The 14,576-nt window shown below is 49.9% G+C and overlaps 1 protein-coding gene across 1 annotated transcript in view; it reads right to left on the bottom strand.

Annotated features, from left to right (window-relative positions):
- ASNS (asparagine synthetase (glutamine-hydrolyzing)) overlaps positions 1-14,275 on the bottom strand; it is a 299,686-nt gene extending 285,411 nt beyond the window's left edge. Inside the window, exon 1 of the mRNA XM_069648540.1 lies at positions 14,138-14,275. The gene's annotated coding sequence lies outside the window, so the exon portion shown is untranslated. The remainder of the gene's footprint in view (positions 1-14,137) is intronic.
- Between the last annotated feature and the right edge of the window lie 301 nt (positions 14,276-14,576).

Raw genomic sequence — 14,576 nt, 5'->3', positions numbered from 1 at the left:
ACCAACACTGACAACCCCATAGAGGGGTCTACCCCCGGTGCAGGTGGGTTGGACAGAACAGCATCCCTGCCAGAAACACTCACCTGCGACAGCACATATGTCTCACTGTCCGATTCAGCACCTGGATCATAGAGGTCTGGGGAGGTGCACCCAGAGACACCCGTGGACAGTATGGTCTGCAGGAGGATTGGGTTTTCACCCACCAACACCCCACGTCCTCCACTGTGCCCGGTTGTGGCTGAGATTCCTCCTGGGTCTGCACCATCTCCTCCACCTCAACAGCATCAAGTGTGTCATCACCTGCAAAAACATGAAAGATAACAAATGGAAACAGGCATGAGCACCATAGCACACACATAGGCCTGACAAGCCAGAGATCCAGTACATGAATTACACATGTCCCACATGACTATAAACCTGGCATGCATGCACTGTCAATGAGTTGGAAGGGGAGGCAAAAGGCAGACACTGAGGACTCCAAGATGAAAAAGCAACACATTTGCTGCATGCTGGATAGCACTGGCATCACACATTAGCCTGTAAGTGGCATGTCCAATACACATACATGACACATGTCAGCACATAGATGGCACGTAGCATAGCCATGGTACATTTGACAAGTACAGCCATATGTTAGTGAATGTGTACTGTCACCCATCCATGTGAGATGGACATGATGAGATGAAAAATGCAAAATAGTGTGACAAAATACGCATGTGTCACACACTGCAATACATCCAGTGTTCAATTATACAGTGATGGCAGGCAGATGGATGCATCAATGGAGGGTCACTTCAACATGACAGGAGACAACAGTCATGTTCCACATTCAAACAGGGCCCAAAAATTAATTTGAGCAGGCCCTTACTCAATCAGCCTGAATGGTCAAATCATTCCCATAACAAGGTAATAAATGTGGGCCATTGTGGGGTGTAATCTATGACAGAAGGATGTCACATATGTGGCATTAGGACAGAAAAATGTGTTGTAGAAATGGGAGGATTGAAACAATCAGGCTGAATGAACACTGAAAATGTTGAACAATGTTGTTGCAAGATGACAGTTCACGGGCAACTACAGTAATGTGGTGCTAATTGGCTACTGTGGTCAGAAGGGATACTGTCATACCCAAATCCAAGGCCGGTGAATGGTTTGGAGGAAGCACATGGGTGGCCCATACCACTCATGAGTACACACCCTCACCTGGCACTCAATCAGAACACATCACCCAAGCAACATACACATGGATTACACACACATGCATGGGCACTCACCGGACAATGCTTCATAATCTGGTAGGTCTCCCACGCCTTGGATCTGTTCCTCTGTGACAAAGGTTCCAGCAAAAGACTCAAGTTCAGTGAGTTGGTCGTCCTCTGGTGGAGACCCACCACCAGTCACCAGAGCAGAGGCATGATTGGAAGCCAGCTTGTTCTTTGCTCTGCGTTTCAGGTCATTCCACCGCTAGTAGCAATCATCAGCTGGGCGCCTCACAAATCCAAGGGCACTAATGTGGTCCGCGATGATCTGCTAGTTGGCCCTACGTTGAGCAGGCGTAGTCTTGCAGCCTGCAGTCACCACCATTTCGTGGCTATGTGCCAACACATAGGCCAAAAGTGCATCAAGTTCGGGATCATTGAAGCTAGGCTTCCTTGACGTGCTGGAGTAGCCGTGTCTGGGGTTCCAGCCTGTGGGCAAGAGCACCCTTCTTCTTCTTGGAAGGTGGTGCGGATCCTGAGTGGCTTACGCCGCTCTGGTCAGTAGAGGCAGAAGTGCAGGTGGACTGGTTACTTGAAGCCCGCAAAGGCACAATGACCAAAGGTCTTGGTGCAGGCATTAGCTGCAGGGTGATGTTGGCAGGGCCAACATCGGTCTGATGGACCTGGACCGACACTGTCCCGGCTGGGAGACTCGGAGCTGAGGTGGATTTAGCTGCAGCTGCCCCTGCAGCCTCCTTACCCTGGCTACTTGGGGCAGCAGATGACATTGCTGCCCCAAATCCATGTGGCCTGGTGACAGCAACTTTCACCGCCACACGTGGCTTAGACTTGGTGACCTGGAAGTCAGCCTGGGAGTCATCCTGTGCCGGTTCAGTTGACAAAATGGGCCAGTTCACCAAGGGCTGAGCTGGGATGGTGTCAGCTACATTTCCCACAACCATTGGTGGGGGCATAGGTGGCCCCGATTGGTCCTCCACACACTGGGCTCTAGGGGCACCCTGCAAATCCTGGCCACGTCCCCTACCGTGCCCACCACGCCCACCTCTTTGAGCTCGGCCACCTTTGCCTCCCTTACTGCTTGGTCGCCTCCCAACCATCGCACTGATGTTGTTGTGCGTATGGGAGTTGCAGTAAACAATTGTCCTGGGCAATTGGGCTGAAAGGGGTAGGGTACTAGATGGAATTCGTACCCTAGTGCTCTAGCAAGGCTGTCTGTGACCCCTGGGGGAAGATGACAGGTCACGCAACGTACAGGCACCCCAAAAACGTACACGTGCACCCAACCCCTGGTAGACCATGTGCATGGCAAAATGAACCTGCACTATGCTGTGGCACCCAGAAACACAAAAATAAGCGTACGCGTGTTGCACGCAGCCTACAATGACCTCTGAAGGGGTACGCGACACACGGGGGCGACCACAGTTGGAAAATACATGCGCAACTCACCGTCTGCCTTGAAAAAGAATGTGAAACACCTCCGCCAAAAGATGAAAAGATCACAGTCTGAGGAAACAGGGAGTACGAACTGGAAACGTTGTGAAGTAATCACGTGTGAACCGAGAAGAAGTACAAGAATCACCTGCTCGCTCTCCACAAACAGCACGTACAAGAAAATAGCGTCATACTCGTACCTTTTAAGCCAGCCCACACATGCAATGTCACTTACGCACTTACGCGCTAAGGCCCTTTCCTCCAATAGCACGGTGACATGCAGTTTTCTCACGTGCTGATTCACTATGCACCCGTGTTGTGGGGAACGCCCGCGCACGTAACGTCACAGATGCACTTACACGCTATGGGCCTTTCCTCCAATTTCGCGCTGACGTGCCCTTTTTTCACGTGCCAAATCACTCCGTATCAAGCTTGCCATGCAACAACACACGGAAGACCATGCTCCTGCCCAGAAGGCCATATTCCTGTCCCCCAGGGCCCTGAGCACGCTCCCACCTGCCATCTGCTGCTGCCTGCCTGCCTGCCTGCCTGCCCTGCCTGCTGCCCACGTGCCCTGCTATTTGGTGCCTGAACGTCAGCCAGGGGTGCAGTTGCTGTGACCACCGCTGCTGGAACTGAAGACTCCCGACTGAGATACCATTGCTCCACAGCCCAGCCCCAAGACCCAGTTGCCCACCCACACCTGCCTCTGGGGTTGCATTGTCGGACACTACCCCATCTGGCACCACTGGCAACCCCCAGGCAGAAAGGCAGAGTGCCATCAGCTTCAGTGCCAGGGAAGTTGGTGTCCTGGTGGAACAAGTCCTGGGGCAGTATGACGCCCTCTTTGGAAGTTTGCGCGCCCACAATGAAGGACGGAAGAGGATCTGGATGGACATCGTGACTGCCATCAACGAGGAGGGGGTGTCAGTCTGCAAGATCAAACATGTCCGGAAGCGCTGGGAGGACTTCAGGTCCAGGACCCTCAACAAGGTCCGGCGCCTCTTGAAGGCAGCAGATGCCAAGGGGTGCCGGGTCCAACTGACCGACAACCAGATGAGGGTCCTGGAATGCATACGCCCAGCGCTCCACGTCGAGGTCCTTGAGGGGCAGACCCATCTGGAGTCGAGCGGTAAGTGTACATGCATACTGATCGGATGCTGTGCGTGTTGTGGTGTGCCAGGAATGTGCAGGTTGCACATATGTCTTTGTAGGGTCATGTATGGCTGTGTATGTACAGGCACATGAACCTGCCACATGTGATTCCTATCTAGTGTGAGACACATCGATGGTGTATGTGTTGGTAAGCATGCTGTGCAAATGTATGTGTGGTTGCACACATGTAATGAATTATGAGTATATACTGTGTTATGGTTGTGGTGTCACACATGGATGCTGGTTCATGCTGCATGTATCTGCACTATGCATATGTGCATGTGGGTGTATTTGACAAGTGTGCAACTGTGATGCAACATGGATGCATGTGACACTGACATGTAGAAGGCTGAATGCGAGATGTGACATGGATGGCGATCTCATAACTGTGACAGTTGGTGGAGATGTACACATGCATGTAAGTCTTGTGGCGTGTGTGTATGTGTTGTGCACTCCCCGTGTTTCATGTGACGTCAGGCTCACCTTTGGCTGCTTGTGCGGTTGTTTGTGTATGGATGGTGCTGCCTTGTGCAATATTCCTGCTGCTTTGCTCATGTGTGTGAGTTGAAATGACATGTGTGTTGGGGAGTGTGATGCCATGTCTGTAGTTTTACACTGCCACTCATGTGCAACTGTCATGTGTGTATCAGTCCATTGTACAGTGCCCTGATGCCTGTGTTCTATTTCTCCCTGACTGCATGTCAACTGATGAAGACGGTGGAGAGGGTGCTGTGGAGCAAAGCGGCAGGGATCGCACCACCAGCTGGAGACGCAAGGCCCGGCTCCCCTCCCACGTTGTCATCTCGTCAGGGAGTGAGGAGTCTGGTGCCGCGTCCCAGGCCGCAGCTGCCGAGGGTATGTCCAAGAGGGGGAGGTCGCAGGTGGACTCCTCGGCAGCAGAAGGGGCAACTGAGACCCCACAGGGTCCGACGGAGGTAGATGGCATGAAGTCATCCAGGTTGGTGGGGGGTTTGGTGGAGGAGGAGCCCGTGGAAGGGACACAAACGGGGTCTGGAGGTGGCGATTCCACTGGTGCTAGTGGTGCAGTGCAGGAGCAGGGACAGGAGGCAGCACAGGCTGCCGCGAAGGTGCCTGTGTGTAATCCTGTCCCCGATCCTGTGACTGTATCATCCTGCACCAGCAGGGATGCCTACATCCAGACCCATTTTCAGGGAGGGGATGAGCGCACAACAACTGGCCTTTCTCTCCCTGCGGACGTGGCAATCCAGGATTGGGTTGAGCCTGTCCTGGCTGGGATGGCGTTGCGTCAACAGGGCATGCGAGGTGACCTGCAGTGTTTTAGTGAAGACACTGCACATCATCTTGGATGCCTCGTTGACCGCGTTGACCTACTGGGACGTGTCACCAGGGCTGGATTGCTCCGTATGCTGGACCTTATTCTGACCCCCTCCTCACCTGAACCCCTATGCGCCAGTCGACCACCATGCCATCTTCCCACAGATGTATCACCTGGGTACCCTATGGAGCTGCCTCTGACCCATCGGCCAGGCTGGTGGAGGACACATCCCTGCCACAGTCAGGAGTCAGACGTCCAGCAGGAGTGGCCACCACAACAACTGCACCCCAGCTGGAGGAGGACGTGCAGGCAGTGAGAGCCAGGGCACAGGCACAGCAGCAGCAGCAACAAGGTGGGAGCGATGATGGCTCGGGGCCATCAACATCCGAGGGGCAGCCATCGACCCCAGGGCAGGAGGACCCAGGATTGGGAGTGTCTTCCATGTGGCAGCGGTTGGGCCAGGCAATAGATGCAGAGCGGCGGCGGGCGGAAGAGGCACAGCTCACAATGGTCAGGGCGGAGAACTCCATGCGGAGGGCGCTGAGGCGGGCCGAGTGCCTCGAGGCGATTCGCAGGGAGTTGGAGTTGAACATGGCATTGTCTGTGCGAACCCTCGGGGCCATGGAAGAGGACCGCCACCAGGAAATAGAGGAGGAGCTCATGTATGCCCTGGCCAGGGAAATCGGAAAGTGAGCCATCAGACAAGCCCGCCGCCATTGTATATAGTTTTTAGTGTTAGGTTTCATTTTCGTTTTGCTTTATTTTGGGGTGATTGGACTATGCCCCACATTTTTGTACATAGTTATTTCTTAGGTAGTTTGTTTGATGGGTTTCATTTCTTTCGTTGGGCTCATGGACCCTTTGAACATTCATTGTACATAGTTGAACATTGGATTTGTGGGAACTTATTTTTTAAAATTCACCATGGATCAATGGATTTTACATTTTTACGTTTCCTTTGGATTTGCTTTGGTGGACGGAGAGTTTGGACGAATATTATTTTGGATTTATTTGAATTGGTTCTACATTTCATTTTAGTATGTTTTGGATTTTGGACATGCATTTCATTTCATGTTTGACATTTTTTTATGCTTTCTTTTTATTACATTCTTTTTGTTCATAATACATTTTCATATTTTACTTCCATGTGTGGTATTCGGTCATTGGGTTCATGCATGTCAAAATGTGAGTTTACACAATCAATGGCACCCAGTGTGTGTGTGTGTGTGTGTGTGTGTGTGTGTGTGTGTGACGGACATGTGTTGATGTACATAGTTGACTTTTGGTTTGTGTCATGAGATAGGCATGTCCGTGTGGGGTGCATTGGGAAATTCATTGCATCTCAAGACTGGGGTGTCATGCTGTGTGATTTTTGTGGACATGAGGGCCATGATTGTGCATCTTTAGGACGTGTTGAGGGGGGGGGACATGAGTCAGGGCCTGACCCTCAATGCTGGGTGGATGGGGGTGCTGGGGGACATGAGTCGGGGCCTGACCCTCAATGCTGGGTGGATGGGAGTGCGGTGGAACATGAGCCGGGGCCTGCTGGCAGGTGCCCGTCAATGCTGGGTGGATGGGGGTGATGGGGGACATGAGTCGGGGCCTGCTGGCAGGTGCCTGTTGTTAGGCAGAAACCTGTGCAGTTCCCTTTGGGAACACTGCAAAAGATTTAGGACTACAGGTGTTAGCAGTAAACCCACTTGGGAGCAGCCTGTACCACCCAGATTTACCTGGTAGCTGTGGCTGAGCAGTCAGACTTCCCTCAAGAAGAGTTAGGCAGTATGCAAAGTATACATAATAGGTCCTCAGACACAATAGCACAAGCAAACACTGACCAGAGCTTTGGTATCAAAGTATATAATTATTTATTTAAAAACACACTGTTTGAAACACTCCAGCACTCTTATTGTAAAACACTCTAAACACAGTTACTATTATAATATATACAACCCTTATTCCTTATCAGACAAGTCTTAGTTAACACCACTTATTTCCAGACAGAGGTGAGCACTTAACTATAGATGGCACTCCAATAAGTACCTGCAGAAGGGAGGGAAAAAAATAGAATATGGGAAGATACACCGCTCTAAGATTTAGGAACACTTTTAGCAAGGCAGAAGAGCAAAAGTCTCTTGTGAGCCAAAGTCCATAGGCTGGGCCCACTCTTTAGAGAGAGCAGAGCACAAATGCGCCCGAGATCACACAGGGGCCTGAACATCGATGCTGGGTGGATGGGAGTGCTGTGGGACATGAGTCGGTGCCTGACCCTCAATGCTGGGTGGATGGGGGTGCTGGGGGACATGAGTCGGGGCCTGACCCTCAATGCTGGGTGGATGGGGGTGCTGGGGGACGAGTCGGGGCCTGACCCTCAATGCTGGGTGGATGGGGGTGCTGGGGGACATGTATCGGTGCTCAGTTGTGTGTGGTGACATGTGGGCTGGCTGGGGTCATCGCCAGGGTGTATGGGCTGCCTGTGGGGCATAGCCAGGGGTGCAGTGCGTTCCCCTGTGTTGTGGTCTGCCTGCAGGCCATGGGGAGGGGGGAGAGGGCATATCTGGGAGGACACACACTAACAATTCGTTGGGGCACCCCCGAAATACACGTACCCCTCTCGCACAAGGACAATCGCGGGTAAAACTTCCTGCGCACCCCTGAAATACACGTAGCCCGCTCGCACAGGCCCAATCGCGTGTGATTCTCCCTGCGCACACTCGTAATACACGTACCCCGCTCGCACAACACCAATTGCAGGTAAAACTTTCCGCGCCCCCCCGAAATACACATAGCCGGCTCGCACAGGCCCAATCACGTGTGATTCTCCCCGCACACCCCCGTAATACACGTACCCCGCTCGCACAAGGCCAATCGCGGGTAAAACTTACTGCGCACCCCCGAAATACAAGTAGCCCGCTCGCACAGGGCCAATCGCGTGTGATTCTCCCTGCGCAACCCCGTAATACATGTACCCCGCTTGCACAAGGCCAATCATTGGTAAAACTTCCCGCGCACCCCCGAAATACACATAACCCGCTCGCACAGGCCCAATCGCGTGTGATTCTCCCCACGCACCCCCGTAATACATGTACCCCGCTCACACAAGGCTAATCGTGGGTAAAACTTCCCGCGCAACCCCGAAATACACATAGCCCGTTCGCACAGGCCCAATCGCGTGCGATTCTCCCCGCACACCCCCGTAATACACATACCCCGCTCGCACAAGGCCAATCGCGGGTAATACTTCCTACGCACCCCCGAAATACATGTAGCCCACTCGCACAGGCCCAATCGCATGTGATTCTCCCTGCGCACCCCCGTAATACACGTACCCCACTTGCACAAGGCCAATCGCGGGTAAAACTTCCCACGCACCCCCGAAATACATGTAGCCACTCGCACAGACCCAATCGCGTGTGATTCTCCCCGTGCACCCCCGTAATACACGTACCCCGCTCGCACAAGGCCAATCGCAGGTAAAACTTCCCGCGCACCCCCGAAATACACGTAGCCCATGTGCACAGACCCAATTGCGTGTGATTCTCCTCGCGCACCCCCGTAATACACGTACCCCACTCGCACAAGGCCAATCGCTGGTAAAACTTCCCGCTCACCCCCGAAATACACGTAGCCCACCCGCACAGGCCCAATCGCATGTGATTCTCCCCGCGCATCCCCGTAATACACGTACCCCGCTCGCACAAGGCCAATCGCGGGTAAAAATTCCCCTGCATCTCCGAAATACGCGTAGCCCACTCGCACAGGCCCAATTGCGTGTGATTCTCCCTGCGCACCCCGGTAGTATACGTACCCCGCTCGCACAAGGCCAATCGCGGGTAAAACTTCCCACGCACCCCCGAAATACGTGTAGCCCACTCGCACAGGCCCAATCGTGTGTGATTCTCCCCGTGCACCCCCGTAATACACGTACCCCGCTCGCACAAGGCCAATCACGGGTAAAACTTCCCGCGCACCCCCAAAATACACATAGCCCGCGCGCACAGACCCAATCGCCTGTGATGCTCCCCACGCACCCCCGTAATACACGTACCCCGCTCGCACAAGGCCAATCGCAGGTAAAACTTCCCGCTCACCCCCGAAATACACATAGCCCACTCGCACAGGCCCAATTGCGTGTGATTCTCCCCACGCACCCCCGTAATACACGTACCCCGCTCGCTGTATGCTGGTCCACTGGCCTGTGCGTCATGTACGGGATTTGTGCGCTGTTCATGGCGCACAGGGAGGGGTTGGGGGCGTAACTGGTGCTGCTGCAGGGTCGCTGCGATACTCTGCGCCACGGCTGGTTAGGGATGTTTGAATCCATGAATACGCTGTGCGCGGAAATGGATTTTGGTGCACGCCGCTGGCGCAGACTGCCGCACGCGCACACTGTGCGCCAGCCGCGTGCGCCACTTGTGCGCTGATTTCTATGAATTACCCCCTTAGTTACTGTATAGCCCCTCAAGAAGTTCTAGAAATGTGTTGAAAGAGCTATAGAAAGAAACATGTTGCGCACAGGATGGTTATGTAGACCCTTAAGACGATCTAGCTAACAATCGCAAGTTTTGCACATCGGTTTGTTGTGATTTACATTGCACATGCACACTTTGTCACTTTACCAAATTGCACTTTAAATTGGTTTTAAGAGACGCATGGTATCATATTGCTTTATAATTTGGTATTTATGTAACTAAACCTTGAAGTCAAAAGTTTTTAGAAAATAAATGTGCCTTTGTAAATATTGGTGGCCATTACCTATATTTTGTCTTATTTACCAGGGTTAACCTACCTGCTGTGTAAACAAAGTCTCTGGAATCTGCCAGAGTTGTTGATAGAACTCATGTGCTGGTAACATTCCAAGGTGCCAAGGCTAAGAAAGACACCACTGGTCAATCCCTACCCAAATTTAACGCTTGTCTATCAGTGTTACAATGGACAATTGTAGTGCATTATGATGACATATTTTCACTTGTATCTTTTTAGTTGGTGGTCTCAGGTGGAGCTACCAGGCAGTGTAGCCAATGAATGCACTAACCCGTATGGTATACATATCTGGTTGGTCCATATAACCAATCCCTTCCCACCTTAGGTTTTCTAGGATGAAGCACCAATAGTGATATCATGTCCATTTTTAAGCTAACGTCAAGCTTGGAGTTACTCGAGAGTCCAGAGATCACCTTGATGTCCATAGCTGTCCTTGTTTTATATGGGTTTTGATAAATAAAACAGTTATTTGTCAAGGTTTTGGGCGTGTCTGTTTTTGGGCATGGGATTTCCCATGACCTGTCCTCTTGCTTATCCACAGTGGGTTCCACCCTACTTGTACACTCCGACTGCCTATTAAAAAATAAAATATGCTCTCATCATTTCCATACTCATGTTGAGTCCATATCCAATAGCTGATCATACTCATACCTTTCACAATGTTATTAAAGTTTAGAGAAGTGTCATTATTGAACCATCTCTACGTTATATTGCAAAGAGGATGGGAATATCTGCATTGGAGATGCCCACTTCCCCACTAGCCTTTGGGGTTCCGATGAATAAATGTTGCTCCTGCAGTGAATAAAGTGCTCGCTCTTTGCTTCACTTCTCGAAGAGAAACTTTTTTAAGAAGAGCCAGTGCGATTTTTACTCCAACTCTTGGGTGGATGAAAAAGTTGAAGGTTTAGTATGATATGATATGATATGGTATTTGTAACGCGCCTATACACAAGTGTTTCGGCGCGTTACAAATACCATATCATATCATATCATACTAAACCTTCAACTTTTTCATCCAGGGGAATTCCATCTTGTAAACATGCAGTGTTTACTGGGGTAAATACCCCCAATCCTGTTATTTAGCAGGTGATAACAGGCAGAATGTGCAAATGCTGGGCCTCATTACAAGTTAGGTGGAAATTCAGCGTTAAATCTGCCAATAAATAGCCCTGAGGAATTACCGTTACCGCCACTTGGTCAGGTGGAATTTCCCCATTTGTGGTGGAAGTGTAATTCCAAGTGGTGGTGGTGGTGTAATTCCCTATTTATTTTGGATCTATTCAACCAAATGGGCTTTTTTTTCGTAATGACCACCACGGAATTACTGCAGTGGTAATTCCAACAAGTCTGACGATTTTTCAGCGTTGAGTGGGAAGATTTACCTCCAGGGTATTCCTGGAGGTAAATCCTCCACTCAAAATCCAAACTCATAATTTAGCAAAGTGGTAAAATTGCCAGTAACTCAGTTACTGCCAATTTTGCCACTTACCGTCTAACTCGTAATGAGGCTGTCTTTATTTTACTGTTACAGCCACAACTGTAAAGAGGCCCTTTGAAGAAAGTTCACCATTTCGTTTACAGATAGTGTTCCTCTACCATGAAGGAAAATAAACACATGGGGAATTACAATTTGTCAAGCTGTTTCAATTTGCAACTTGCATTGTTTGCTTTCTAAAGTTTAGCGAGTAAGCAACTAAAAGTAATTGGACCTCTTTACGAGGTTGGAGGTAGTCATGGCGCTGTTAGCTGTTAGCGCCATGACTACCTCCAATATCGGTACCCTGTCCGGTCCCATTCAATGGGGATTTACCGGTCTATTCCGACCTTTGCAGGACCGCTAAATCCCCATTGAAAAAGCCATTCCCCATTCCCATTTCAGCCCCCATTGGGCTCAATGGGAAGGTGCTAATAACGGTACCACAAATTGCGGTACCGTTATTAGCTCTGAAGTCCCTTAACGGGTCCCTTCCCTAACGCCTGGTAAAACCAGGCGTTAGGGAAGGGACCCGCTAAGGGACCTCGTAGTAGGGCAGTAAGGGATTACCGGCACCGGTGCCCTTACCGGTTCCAGTAATCTCTTAACGCCCACCTCGTAATGAGGCCCATTGTTGAATTCAAGTGACTTGGAAGGCTAGAAATCATGCCCTCCCTGAAGGGCTGCCTGTTGCCTGCTGGCCATATGTTATAAACCATTAAATGACACTATCTTGGAAAAATAATCTGTAAGTAAAAATGTTTTCTGATAATGCAGAGAATATTTCACTGTAATGTTAAATTACATGTTGCAGCTCCAAATAAAAACAAACGCACACTGAAATAAGGTTCTCCTATAACAGAATGCAGTAATGAATTCCCTATAATCTGCAATGCCTCCTGCTGCTGAATCTACACACACGCACGCCCACACAGACACCAGGATACCATACACTGAATGCAAATGTTATGACTAAACTGACACACACATGTAACAGCCTCATTATGACTGTGGTGGTCCGGTAACAATTATTGTTACCGAACCGGCACAGACCTGGCAGCCGGAACGGCACCCGCCCACAGAGTTTCACGTAAGCACTGGCACCGTCATTAATGGTGTTGGTGCATCCGTCCTCCTCGTTCCCATTGAGTCCTATGGGACTGAAATGGGAATGGGGATTTACAATTTACCGGCGCCTGATTTCCCCCAGTGTTACCAGGAAGTCAGGCGCCAGTAAATCTTGCAAGTCCGGCTGCAACCCGCCGGTAGCACCGTCAGGGTTCCCGCCGGTCTTGTAATAAGGCAGATAAGTCCTGATGTCAAGTTGACACCTGTGAAAATACTTGTTTAGTTAGGATAGAATGGCTCAATAAAAGGCACACTCTGACCAAACAGAAGCAGACTGCTATGGATTGGGAGGAACAATATGGAGGCTGAACTTCTCTGTGGAACTTCCATTCCATAAAGGCGATGCTTGTCCAGCCCTGGTAAGTTCCGGCTTTTTAACAACACTTCAGTGAAGGACACATAGAGTGCTTTTAAATCGAGTGGCTGAAGAGAGGCCAGGTAAGACATTTTTATTACACCAGTAGCATGTTTACTGCTGACTGCTTTGAAAAAACCCTGGCATGCACTTGGGCTCATAACCAAACAACACCTATAGACGGTGTATCCCTCCTCATATATCATTTCTGTGTGCCTCTCCTCATATGCCATTCCTCCCTATCTGTACTCTATTGCAAGCGACACCTAATAGTGCAAACTAAAAATGGAAAGCAGCGTAAAGATCTCAAAAAGCAATGTACCAAGCAGCATAGAAACAAAAGAATCTTTTAAAAAAATGTTTTAGAACTATCTCCAGAATTTAAACAGTTACACTTGCTTGGACAAAATGGCTGCCAGTGTAACAGAGCCTTCACCATGATGTACTGGTTCTGCTCTAAACCAGACCAACTGATTGGCACTAGGGAGGCAGGGCCCTTCAAACATGCAGCTTCAAGAGATGTGGAGTAGAGGGAGATAAGGAAATGAGGGATGACGGGAAAGGTAAAGAATGAGCACCAGATAATTGTGCAGTCCCTTGCAACACTGTTGGTGTTCATTTACAAAATGACCACCCCTTAGTAGATAGCCGGGTTGCTCCCCCATCTCAATGCATATTTGCTGGATTTTCACTGTTCCATTTCTTGGCAATGTTTATTGATGATTTACCAAATGTTTTTATTAGCTAGTTATAAAAGAAGTTATTGGAAGTATTGCGCCTAGTCTTAATCCTAGTAGCTTCTTTGTGAATCAGCTGTCAAGGTGCGGGGACTTCTGATTGTCTTTCGCGTGGCATCAAGCAATGACTGACAAGTGTTAACTTCTAACCAGCTGTCATTAAAACACGGCCCCAAGTCTGAACGTCTATAACAGCTGCCATTAAACCCACAGCCTGTCAGCGGCTTAGACATGAAAGTGAAAGATAGGTGCATTCCAACTCCTGGAGCGGAAAAGTCGAGATGTAATTTAATTCTGTGCATGTTTAACGACCTCGCCTAAGGAATGAAAGCTTTACATGAAAAACACAATTTGAAAGTGCTTTACAAACGCCACACGGTCTCTATTCATGAAGACGCGTGTCAGGACCATTTAAGGATGACTCACTGTAACACTGTGCAATGAATCACACTGTATCTGAGAACCTCTGCTCTCTAAACACGTACAAATATTATAGCGAAGAAAGCCCAACGTAATACGCATTCTTGCGTCACACGTTTCAGACACCGGCTATACATTGTAAAAAGCGAAAAGGAAAACCTTGTATGGGGGTGGGCGACTCCGCTGTTACGCTGCCGAGGAAAGGGGTCGGCGACTGCTCAGGGCTGCTTCCGCAACAGAGCACAAAGCTGACGGAGAGAGCATGATGCAACGAAGCCGCGGCTTTACACTGCACATGCAAGCTCCGGACCTGCCGATGTAAGGCGCTTCCTGATTGGCTCCCCTACAGTGCTGCTGATTTATCTCCAGGTTATATTATTTCTGCATGCAGGTTGATTTTAGAAACGTGAAAGATGCGCAGCGAAATCTAGCACGCCCGTCCTTAAGGCTGTGCAACGCTGCACAGTAAGCGATTCCCTTCATTGAATAGAGTTTAATGTTTCACTTTTTTGCGTAGTGGAACGTTTAACGGATGACCAGAGGAAGATGTGGCTTTCAGAAAGATATTGCGTAGATTCATTTTGACTTTTTGGGAAAT

Source organism: Ambystoma mexicanum, chromosome 2q (genome assembly GCF_040938575.1).
Source record: "Ambystoma mexicanum isolate Mex_15411 chromosome 2q, UKY_AmexF1_1, whole genome shotgun sequence".
Lineage (NCBI taxonomy): Eukaryota > Metazoa > Chordata > Amphibia > Caudata > Ambystomatidae > Ambystoma > Ambystoma mexicanum.
This window is presented reverse-complemented; position numbering and strand designations above follow the sequence as displayed.